Consider the following 11,616-nt stretch of genomic DNA (forward strand, 5'->3'; position numbering starts at 1 on the left):
CACCTTAACCCACCAAGTCATTTTGCTGTGTCATCTCTTTTTATGCTAATCAGTCCAGCTGGGCTCTATGAATTTTACTAATTTTTTTTCATGGAACAACATTTTCATGTTATTGACTTTTTTTTTTTTTTGAGACAAAGTCTTATGTAATCCAGGCTGTCCTTGAACTTCTGACCCTCCTGCCTCCACCTCTCCAGTGCTGGGATTACAGGCGTGTGTTGCCATGACCAGTTTACATGGGGATGGGGATCAAATTCATGGCTTTACGAATCCTTGACCAACACTCTGCCAATTGAACTATATCTTCATTCTGACATCTGCTTTGTTTTGTTTTATTTTGATTATATTAATTCATACTCAGATATGAATTATTTTTCTTGTCTGCTTAGTTGGAGCCTAATTTTTGCTTTTCTCTCTCTCTCTCTCTCTCTCTCTCTCTCTCTCTCTCTCTCTCTCTCTCTCTTTCTTCCTGACTTCCTAAGGTAGAAGATAAATCTACTTAATACTTCATTTCTAGGGGAGCCATGAAGAGCTACACATTTCCCTTCCGCTCTGTTTAGCCACAGCCCACACACTTCCATATGTTGTGTCTTCATGTTACGCAGTTCAGAATACTCTGTAATTTTCCTTGTAAGTTTTGTTTTACTGGACAGTGGGCTATTTGAAAATACAGGATGCTATTTCAAGACATTTGGAGATTTTTCCAGATACCTTTCTGATATTAATTTCCAATTAACTCCATCCTGGTACAGTGGGGGGCGAGTGGACCGTGCCACCAGACAGGAGAACTGGTAAGGTTGAAGAAGGGTCACAACCCTGGCAATCTCAGAATTGAGAACGGTAGGCATGGGACCAGCTCCCTGCCTGGCTCTACCTGTCCTGGCACATGTAGCCATGACACCCCATGGAGAGAGCCATGACAGAGGTCATGTAGCATAAAAACCTGGAGTTCTCCATGCTAATGGGGTATCTAGATAGGCCCAAGTGTTCAGCCAATGAGCTTCCCTCCCTTGGCATCCCTTCCCACAGAATGTATTTAATTCCTGGTTCACCCTGAGTAAGACAAATGCATGTACATATGCCATAAAAAATAAAGCAGTTTGGATAAGCAAGTACCTTCTCCTTCATCAAGGACTGCTGCAGGGGGAGGCCTTCTTTATAAAGAGCCTTGCCTAAATCTCCCAGAGAAGGCCTTCTCTCCTTCAGCCTCTCCATCCTCTTACTCTCGGCACTCAACAAACAGGATTCTGCCCAGTCCAAGGTTCAGCCACCCCCTTTTCTACCTGACATATAGGGGAAGGTCAGACCCTCGGACCCCGATCTCAGTGTTTCTCATCTGGAAGAACACAGTTGGGACCCCTATCATGGACTGTTCCACCTTCCCTGAGTGGCACCCCAGCAGCGAGGCAGACATGCAGCCCAAGAGGACAGAACATATTTTATATGACTTGGATCCTTTGGAATTTATTCAGACAAAATTTATGGCCCCAAACATGCCATATCTCATTCAAGTCTCAGTGTGCCCTTGAAAACAGAGTATGTGGTGTTGCCATTGTTAGGTGACATGTTCTACACAAGTCGGGTCACATTGATGGACAGTGCTATTCAAGGGTGCCATGTTCTTACAGTTTTTCTCTCTGCTTAGTCCCACACTTACTGGAAGAAGGGTGTTGAAATTGTTCATTGTAATGGTAGATTTGTCTCTTTCTCCTCACATCAGCTCACCTTCCCTGCATTTTGAAGGCACATAAACAGTAAAGATTAACAACCTCCTGATTAACTGATATCTTTATCAGTACAACACGAACTTCTCCATCTCTGGCAATTTTTTTTTTGCTCTGATTTACTTTGATATTAATATTGCTGCCCCGACTTTCCCTTGACCAGTATTAGCACAGTACATCGCTGCTGTCCTTTCACCTTTAACCTACATGTATCTTTGTTTTGTTTAGCTTGAGACAGGGCTACTCTCTCTAACAGCCTTGGCTGTCCTGGAACTCACTCTGTAGACCAGGCTGCCTCGAACTCACAGAGATCCATGTGCCTCTGCCTACCAAGTGCCAGGATTTAAAGGCACGCACCACTATGCTTGGCTTACAATGCGTTTCTTGTTGGCAACAAGTAGTGGATTCTTACCAAGCCTTGCAACCACTGCCTTTTAATTTATATGTAAATGATTGTTGACAGGGTTAGACTTCTCCCTGTTTCTCTTATCCTCATCTCAACTTTTCTATATTTCCTGTTTCCTGTTTGTTTCCACCATCTCTGGATGGATGAAGTAATTTCAACTTCTCTTGGCTAGCTTTTTTTTTTTTTTTTTTTCCTGAGACAAGGTCTTGTGTAATCTAGGCTGTCCTTGAACTTCTGACCCACTTGCTTTCCCCTCTTGACTGTTGAGATTCAGGCATGTGCCACCATAACCAGTTTAAATAGGGATGGGAATCAAACCCATGGCTTTATGCACGCTTGACCAACACTCTCAACTCAGCTCTATGCATATTCTGACTCTGTGATTGGGGTGAGCTTGGCTGCTCTTGAGGTTATATACGAGACTTTACTTCCAAGTGGTCGTGTGACACTTCCTTATGCATAGTACAGGAACCTATAACACACGTGGGTCTCTCTCCTCCCAGCCTTTACCCTACTTTTGGTTTTACATATATTCTAAACCTCCACAATAAATCGCAGGTTTCTTTTAGATTTAATAGTCTTTTGTAGTTGAAAGGGCTTTGATTATTTTTTAAGAACTACATTTACTAACAAAGTTACTACCATCCAAAGCATTCCGCGTCCCGCTATGAAGGCCCCCGATTCCCACACACTCTCGTTTCTCTGTGCTGGAACCGTTTCCCTGAGCAGCGTGGCTCACCTGGTGAAGTTCCGTTAGCTTTGATGCATCTGAAGAGTTTATTTTTAGGAGGCAGTTTTGCTTGGGCTGTGTTTTGTTTTCCTTTTAATGTTTTTTTAAGTATTTTTTTATTTATTATATGTATATAAGTACATTGTAGTTGTCTTCAGACACACAAGAGAGGGCATTGGATCCCATGACAGATAGTTGTGAGCCACCATGTGGTTTCTGGGAATTGAACTCAGGACCTCTGGAAGAACAGTCAGTGTTCCTAAGGGCTGAGCCATCTCTCCAGCCCCGTCCGTTTAATGTTTTAAAGATGGTACTGCATAGTCTTCTTTCTTGTGTCATTCCTGCTGGGAAATAAGCTATCACCTATCTGAACTCTTCCTTTGTCCTTAAGAAGCCCAAGCAGCAAGGCAGCAGCTCTAGTGGGGCTTGGCTGTAGCACCTCGGGACAGACGGTATCATGGTGGGAGACCGTGCTTGAGGCAGATGACACCACACGTAGGAAGCCAGAGACCTGGGTAAACTAGTAAAGGCCACCTTCTGGGCTCACCTCCTAAAGGTCTACGTTCTTAGGACATTGCGACACTGAGGGCTGTGCAGATTCATTTATATTCAGAACACAGAATTGTAGTCACTACTCTATACCACAGTGCCTCAGAAGATGGTGATATCATGACACAGAGAAAACGCCCACTGAGCCTCAGTATGGTTTGGTGAATCTTTACAAAGGCATAGAATTTATACTACAATTGTTTTCAGTTTTGAGTTCTGAGGTTTTTTGTTTTTTCCATATATATGGAAACCACACATGTACATGCGCACGCTCGCGAGCGCGCGCGCACACACACACACACACACACACACACATACAATACCTACCTATATGTACGTGTGGTTTTACTTTCAGTCTAGGCTAGGCTGGAGCTCAATTTGGCAATTCACCTGCCTCAGCCTTCCAAGTTCTGAGATTACATCTTTTTACATGTCTGCATAGCTCTCTTCTGGATATCTGTCTTTTCAGCTCAGTAACAGAGTATGACCATTGGTGAAACATTCAATCTGCCCCCATCCCAGCCCTGGCACCCTCTTCAACGTTCCCCAAATCAGGCACCTATAAAGTTGACACCTGGTACAAGATAGACACTCTGAATTCTTACTTACATTAATTGTTCAGTGTTTTGAATTTTATTTCTGAAAATACCACATCTACCTAGTCAACTCCTCTCTTAATTGACATTAGATTAAAAACTCTCACTTAAAGTGCTAAAATAGATGATCCTTGTACCGCCCACTCCTTGGGAGCTCTACAATGGCTTCTTCAGGGTGGGCTGTCACGAGAGGGATTTTGTGGCTAAGGGCCATGCATTTTGTCGAAATTCATTTTGAGATTTAATTTTGCAGGTGAAGTTTTGTTTTGTTTTAAGATCATTTCCTTGGAGGAAATTTCCAGAACCCAAGTGACAGGGTAATGGGTCATAGGAGTATTGAAAGACTTGACTGTACGTCATTAACATGGTAAGCGTTTTGAAGCCTGACTGGGCCCTCTCTTCATAGCTCTCTCAGTGGACTTGAGCTTTGCTGAAGGCTGGTTTTACTTGAGACAGCCAAGAAGGAGAGAACACTGGGCCATTTCTCAACTCTTTAATAGCTAGAAATCTGGGGAATTAATAGTGTCATCTGGGGAACAAGGAGGCTCATATCCTGGGAGATGCCCTGTCTCCCGATGTCCTTCTATCCATACTGGAGGCCCATTATCTCCTCCTTCCTACCAGCATGTGGCGAGCACCTCACAGCCTGGCAGCACCTCCTATTGTTTTTATTCCCAAAACTAGGATGGAGCCTGGCACACATCTATGTATGTGTATATATGTGCACATATTTGATATATGTATGTGTGTGTGTGTGTGTGTGAGACCCAAATATATATTATCCACAAAAACACATTTCTAAAAATGTTTAGTTGTTGAATAAATGAATACCTGCTGTCTGCTCTGTAGGTGGTACTGATGGTATTTCATTTGCATCTATAATATTACTTAATAACCTCATAAACTCAGGGATTGGTTGGCTTCATTATCTCCATTTTTCAAGATAAATACATTGACAATCAAAGAGGGAAGAAACTTAATTTTGTTTTTTTTTGTTTGTTTGTTTTTTTCGAGACAGGGTTTCCCTGTGTAGCCTTGGCTGTCCTGGTACTCACTTGGTAGACCAGGCTGGCCTTGAACTCAGAGATCCACCTGCCTCTGCCTCCCAAGTGCTGGGATTAAAGGCGTGCNCCACCACGCCCGGCAAAGAAACTTATCTTAAGCCATACCCTTAACACACTTAGGGTAACATGAGACCTCAGACACACCATTCCCCACCCTCTAGGATCATTGGAATGCTTGACATTATAATGGCATGTGGCATGTTAGTCACATCATCTCCAAAGACAGTGACTAATGTGACTTCGATAGCTTGGAAAGGTGACACTGAACTTTGTAGGCAAGTGGCACCCGTCAAACACCATGTGGTCCACGTGGTAGGTGCAGTCGTTGCTTCTATCTCTGTCTCCATCCTGTCTCCGTCTTTATAAATGTCAGGAAGATGCAAAGAGGGCCATGGTCCCTGCATGTAGAGGTTTTAAGAAAAAGGACTGGACCATCTGTGTCAGGATTCCCTGCAGTCTGTAAACAAATGCACCTTAGTGGGCATCCATAAAGCAATCACATAACATTTTCTTTATGTTATTTGTTTGTTTGGGGGCAGCGTCTCATGTAGGTCAAGGTGTCCTTAAGCTTGCTATGTATTCAAGGATGTTCTTGAACTCCTGATCTTCCTGCCTGCCTCGGGCTTCCAAGTGCTGTGGTTGTGCATAAATTCTACCATGTCTGACTTTTAAGTTAGGTTTTGTAAGACTTGAATCCAAAATAAGAATTTTAACACCTTCTCCAACTGAGCCTCTAGGTACGCCTTTCAAGCCACTGCCTTAGGAAGAGGGCCCTAACACCAGAGCTTCAGGCTTGTAAGCACACACAGGCATTCCCTGCTCATATTTGGTTACTAAAGCATGCTGGGACTGTTCAGGGTGAGTGAAGAGGGCACTGGATCTACCACACGCAATGGTGCCACATCCTGGACACGCAGCACTTCTTTCTACCTTATGACTAGATCAACAATCTCATCTCAGTTGACATTTGTCAGGAACAAGATGTCATACGCTAACTGCCCATGACACAACCACTGGATGACAGACCAGAGAAAAGCTGCTAGGTCAAAGGTCAAGCCTTTGGTTTGTTCGTTTGTCTTAGTCGAGGAATGCTCTTTGACCCTGCCCTGGCTTCTGCGACCAAAGATGATAAGAGCAGGAAAGGGGGAAAGGGGCTCCTAAAGGCACTTTTTTTTTTAAAGCTGAAGTTATGCAAGGCTCTTTGTTATTTATCGAAAGAGGAAATAGGTGGGGCGCCAGCTTTTATAAAAAAAAAACAGTGAAAAAAAAGTCAAATGTGGGTTTAGAGGTGTGGAAAAAACCATTGAGTTAATAAACCAACATTTCCTTCAGTTGTTCTGTGTTTTCAATTAAAAGGAAAAAACAGCGCAGTAACACTGCCCTCTGTGGTGTGCTCCCTCTCTGCAGGCACTGTCCTGAGTGGGGCCTGGCGTCAGCCCATTTCACCTTGTAGCCTCCCTGTAACGTGGACTTTATTTAACTCCTTCTACAGATTGGTCAGTGAGCCTCAGAGACGTGTCATTTACACAGGCCATGTGATAGCCAGCCCCCCTCCCCTCAGGGATGAGATCTCTAAAGTGGTAAACCCAAATAGACCTTCCCTGCTTTGTTTCAGAGACAAGAAGCCTGACTATCCAACGTTATCTTAACCCCAGGAGACCATAGTTAGTAGTCAGGAAAGCGAGACTTGGAGAGACCGACAGGATGTTGCAGTGGTTGGTGTGTACTGTGCCTGGGATTTAATCCTGATTCTGACAGAGTCAGAAGTTTGTGTCATTAGACCTGCCTGGCCAACCCTAGATGGAGTAGGGAGGACAATATGCTCAGGTCACTGTGACACAACATAAAAAGTGACATGTGACCTATCACAGGGCCAGGGTGAGGTGCATGGAGGCCCCATGATCGAGTTCTGCAAGTAAGCAAGGAAAATGCATGGTCAGCTAGCAACACTTCAGTCCTCGTCAAGAGCCTGGTGGATTTCGGGCTGCAGACTCAAACGCAGCTGGGATGATGGGCTGGCAGGATGGCAGGCATGTTCGTGAGGGTGGAGGACTGGCAGGGAACAATGGGAGGAGCTAATGGGACATGGGTACTCAACACTAGTGTCTGTATAACAGGGTCTGGCCTTATCAATCACGGAGTGAGGAAGACACTATGGAAGGCTTCTAGCTATCACTCCCTCCACTCTGCAAACTCACCCCCATCGGCTTCCTGAAGTGTTGCTGTGCTGAGCCATAGTGCACAATTCTACTGACAAGAAGATTCTAGATGGAGGACTGGATGGTCTTGTGGCTAAGAGCACTGGCTGCTCTTCCAGAGAAACTAGGAACACTGTCCAATACCCATTGGCACGGGGCATGTAATCAGCGCACAGACACATGCGCAAGCAAAATATCCAGACATAAAACATACAAAATGTAAAAAGCAAATTCTAGATAGGGTTATCCTCAGAATTCTTACAGTGAATGAATGAATGTGTCATCAGAGAAGACCGCGGACTTGTCTCTGTGTCTTGGGTTCTCGTTAGGTCTGAATCCCTCTAGAAGAGCTGCCTCTGCTACTTTCCCTCAGGTGTCACTGAAGAGCTCCTGGACAGGAAGTGACTCAAGCTGTGGGTGACTGTCCCAGCCTCTAGGCTCTTTGCTTAAGGGTCAAGAGTGGGGAGAAGTGTTGAGGGAAATTTCAGTTGCTTTTTCTTTCTATGTATTTATTTATTTTCTCTTTTCCATGCTTCTAAGGCTTTGGTCCTATCGGGGGAAGAGCTCTTTGCCTTGTTTCAGAGAGTGACAGCCTAAAAACCATTACGAGTCCATTCTTCAAGCTTTTTGCTCGCTGTGAATCATTTTTGCAGAATCTTTATCTCTGAAAAGTCACAAACCCAAGGTGCAAGTTTGACAAGCTGAAAGCCAGGCCCCAGAGTGAGGCTAAATAATCAAGGTCATGTCACAGTGGCCAGCGCTTTCCCGGTGCCTCCTCTCCCGGCTTCACCCTGCCAGGCTTGGCTACCCCAGTCCTTGTGACATTTTGGTCTGGCTGACTCTGCTGTGAGTGGCTGTCTCAGACACAGTGGGATGATCTGCTGCATCCTAGCCTGACTTCCCTGTTGCTACCATTACTCCCACCAGCAGTTATGACTGCGAGAACCCAGAGCAGACTGTAGCTCAGACCACAATACCCACTGCAGCTCCTCTCCTCTCACAGACACTGACAGGCGCCCTACTGAGGGGACTTGGGGTCTACGGTTAACATATTTCCAGGTGCCAGGTTCCTCTCCTATGGAGTGTACATCACAGTGGGTATTGGTGGCGCACACCCTGCTCGCCTCCTGCCTGGGAATCAAAGTGCCCTGCCCAGAAACCACCACATCCTCACAAGAGATCCTACTTCTGCCATGTGAACCCTGATTCCTCTTTTCAGATCCTCTGCCATGTTGTCTGTCCGTGATCCTGGACGGGGAGGGGGGTGCTGAACTCTGCTCAAAGTTCCCATAATGCTGTTGCCCGTCTGTCTCTCCAAGGAGTTAATAATTCTTCTAATAAATGCTTTACCTCCAATACTTGGTGCCAGTGTCCCCTTGAGCGTCATATTCATGGCAATCAAAACTGTCTCCAGAAACTGACCAGCGCCCCTTTAATAGAGAACCATCGGTTTATGCTCTCAGGTTTCTTTCTGTTTTCAACACAGAATAGCTATGATGGGAATGGAAAGAAACAAGGAAGTATTTTCCATTCACGCCTGGATGTTGGCATCGGGGGTTGGACAAGCAGCCACCTTAAAATTCACCCAAGTGTTTCACATGTGGATCAGGGTGCCAGCGCAGAGTCAAACCCTCGTCTCCCTCTTCAGAACTCTCTGAACTTCAGCAAGTTACTGGATATCTTCTAGCCTCTCTCAACTATCAAGAGGGCATCACAATGATACCTGGGGTCCAGGGCACCCTGAGATACCCAAAGGCCAATCCTAAAGGGCACAGTGAGTGCATTGAAGGTTAATCCAAGAAATCAGCCGTTCTCCAGTAACAGGCCTCTAGGTATCTCCTGACCTGACCATCAAACTGGCTGGCAGTGAGAGAGTACTTGTTTCCCAGAAAGACACTCACAGCTTCTCAGATCACCTCATGAAACTGAATGAAGCCCAGACAATAATGGATCAGTGGGCGTTCTGACCAGGACTGCTTAGATGTGCAAGTTCCTAGCCCTCTGTTTAAATTTCAATTTCACTTTAGGGTTCTGAGATGGACTTGAAGTGGTCACTGGATCTCTTTCTTCCTCTTCCCAATGTGACCACAATGAACAAATCTCCCTTCTGGTTCTCTCTATTGATCTGGTTGGGTAGATCTATTTATCTATTAATGGCTTCTTGGGGTAGAGACTGTGACAAGACTGTGACCCCCCCCCCAACTTTTGGTAGCAGTCCATGCTCTTTGAGAGTCCCAGGAGATGAGCTCAGCTCGGCCCCGGAGGTGATGTCATCTGAGTCTTCTCTGGAGGGACTTCCAAGGGAGGCCTGTGTGAGTTCACTCTGCACTTCTGTTTTCAAACAGCTGCTCTCTGCTCCAGTCTCTGGGTGGCACTCTCAGTTCTCTCTTTGATTCCCACCCAAACCAACAGAGAAGCCAAGTGAAAGAGTAAAAACTCCCTTATGTCTGTAATCAATCCACTGAAAACGAAGGTCCAAGGAGAAGCCAGCGTGCCTGTCTCAGGGACCTACACTCCAGCATACACAAGGACATTGCTACCTTTAAAGTCATGTTGACCACCTTGCCCCAAGGGTCTTATGGTAGCACATCAGCCCCAAAGGGACTCACTGTTCACTTCGTCCCCTTCCGTCCTCACTGTTCTCATTGGTTTGTTTTTCTATGTGTATGTTTCTATATGTATGAGTGCCTGGCCTGCATGTATGTCTAGTGGGCGTAATGCCCACAGAGGCCACAAGAGGGTGCCAGAGCTCCTGGAACTAGAGTTATGAACAGTTGTGGGCCACCGTATGGCTGCTGGGAATGGAACCTGGGTCTTCTGTAAGAACAAGTGCTCTTGAGCACTAAGCCATCTCTCCAGCCCCCTCTTTGTTGTCTTCCTCTGAAACCTTCTTACCATTCCCGTCACCACTTAGATTTTTCTACTTCCAGCTAACCACTTTGTTTCCTCTGGATCATTCATTGTTACAGAAATCATCCATTAGTTAATTTGTCAGTCCTCACCTGCCCCTCTCTGTCACATCTCCTGAGAGCATGGCTCTTGCCAATCTGCATACTCCAGGACACCCAAACAGATATGTGCCACCAGGACACTCTAATTTGGTCTAGTATACCAAGTGGTACTGTAAAGGGGAACACATGAAGAGGATGCAGATCTAGAGGCAACATTGGGAAGCATTAAGTCTCAGGGACCTGAAGAGTGGCACCGGCTTCCCCAACACCTCACTGGCAAAGCACTGTATTAATTTAGAAAGGATCCCTTAGAGAACTCCGAAAAGTCCGTGAAGATGACAAGATGATGTTTCTTCAAGAGGATGCTCAGGGAAAAGGTCAGAGTGAGAAAATCATAGAGGAAGTGGACTGGGAAGAGGGGTGTCTCCTACTGGGAGCTACAGGGTATGAGGCAACTGAGGAAAACCAGTACGGGGAAAGCCAGGAGGTGGAAGGAGCAGAGAGCTTTTCCGGATGCTGTCACTAGGTGGCGCCCGAAGACAGAAACTGGAAGGCAAGACACTCAGGCGAGCGTGTAGATTCTCCAAGTCACTTCCCCGGAAATGACTCAGCAGGGATGACTTCAGCATGTGGGGTTCTTCCGCTTGCGACCCAGGCTGCACGACATTACATCAGGCACTGGGTGCAGAGGAAGTGGGCTTCCCATTTCAGTCACGGAGTACCCGCTCTTCACTCACCATCAGTATAGCCCGGGTTCTTTTGTATCTGGGCAGTGTAGTGGGAGCACCTGACAGATCCCCGCACGGAACAACGTGAAGTAAATGGATGGCACAGTGGAAAACACTCTGACCCAGCCCAGCCCAGCCTAGCTCACAGTTCTAGCGCATGCTCTCTCTCCTCTGAAACCAGGCATCACTAGTCAACTTCACCCTGTGCCTGGCATTTATGACACACTGCCCTACAGACTGAGTCCATATCTTATCTCCCTGACTGTGGAATGTAGCATGTGCTGGTCATATCTCATTAATCATTTTTATCTCATGAACATCCCTCCCCCACATTCAGCATAATATCTGGACCACTGGCCTGTTTGGTAAAGATATGATGATGATGGTAGTGGTGATGATAAAGGGGGAGGAGGAAGAAGCAGAGGAGGGAGGAGGAAGAGGAAGAAGAGGAGGAGGAGGTGGAGGAAGAAGAAACCATAGGCCATCGCCAATGAGGTTGTTACTTGTCTAGCAAGTCCTACACATCATAGATATTAACGATGACAAAGGTCACTGGAGCAGGGAGGGGAGGTGCCTGGGCTGGATGTGAGGGTACTCAGCAGTTCTACTTCCAGCATCATATCTTAGGCAGGAAGTGGTACAGAGAATCCCCATAGCAAGGCCTTTACCA

The sequence above is a fragment of the Mus caroli genome, chromosome 9, assembly GCF_900094665.2.
Source record: "Mus caroli chromosome 9, CAROLI_EIJ_v1.1, whole genome shotgun sequence".
Lineage (NCBI taxonomy): Eukaryota > Metazoa > Chordata > Mammalia > Rodentia > Muridae > Mus > Mus caroli.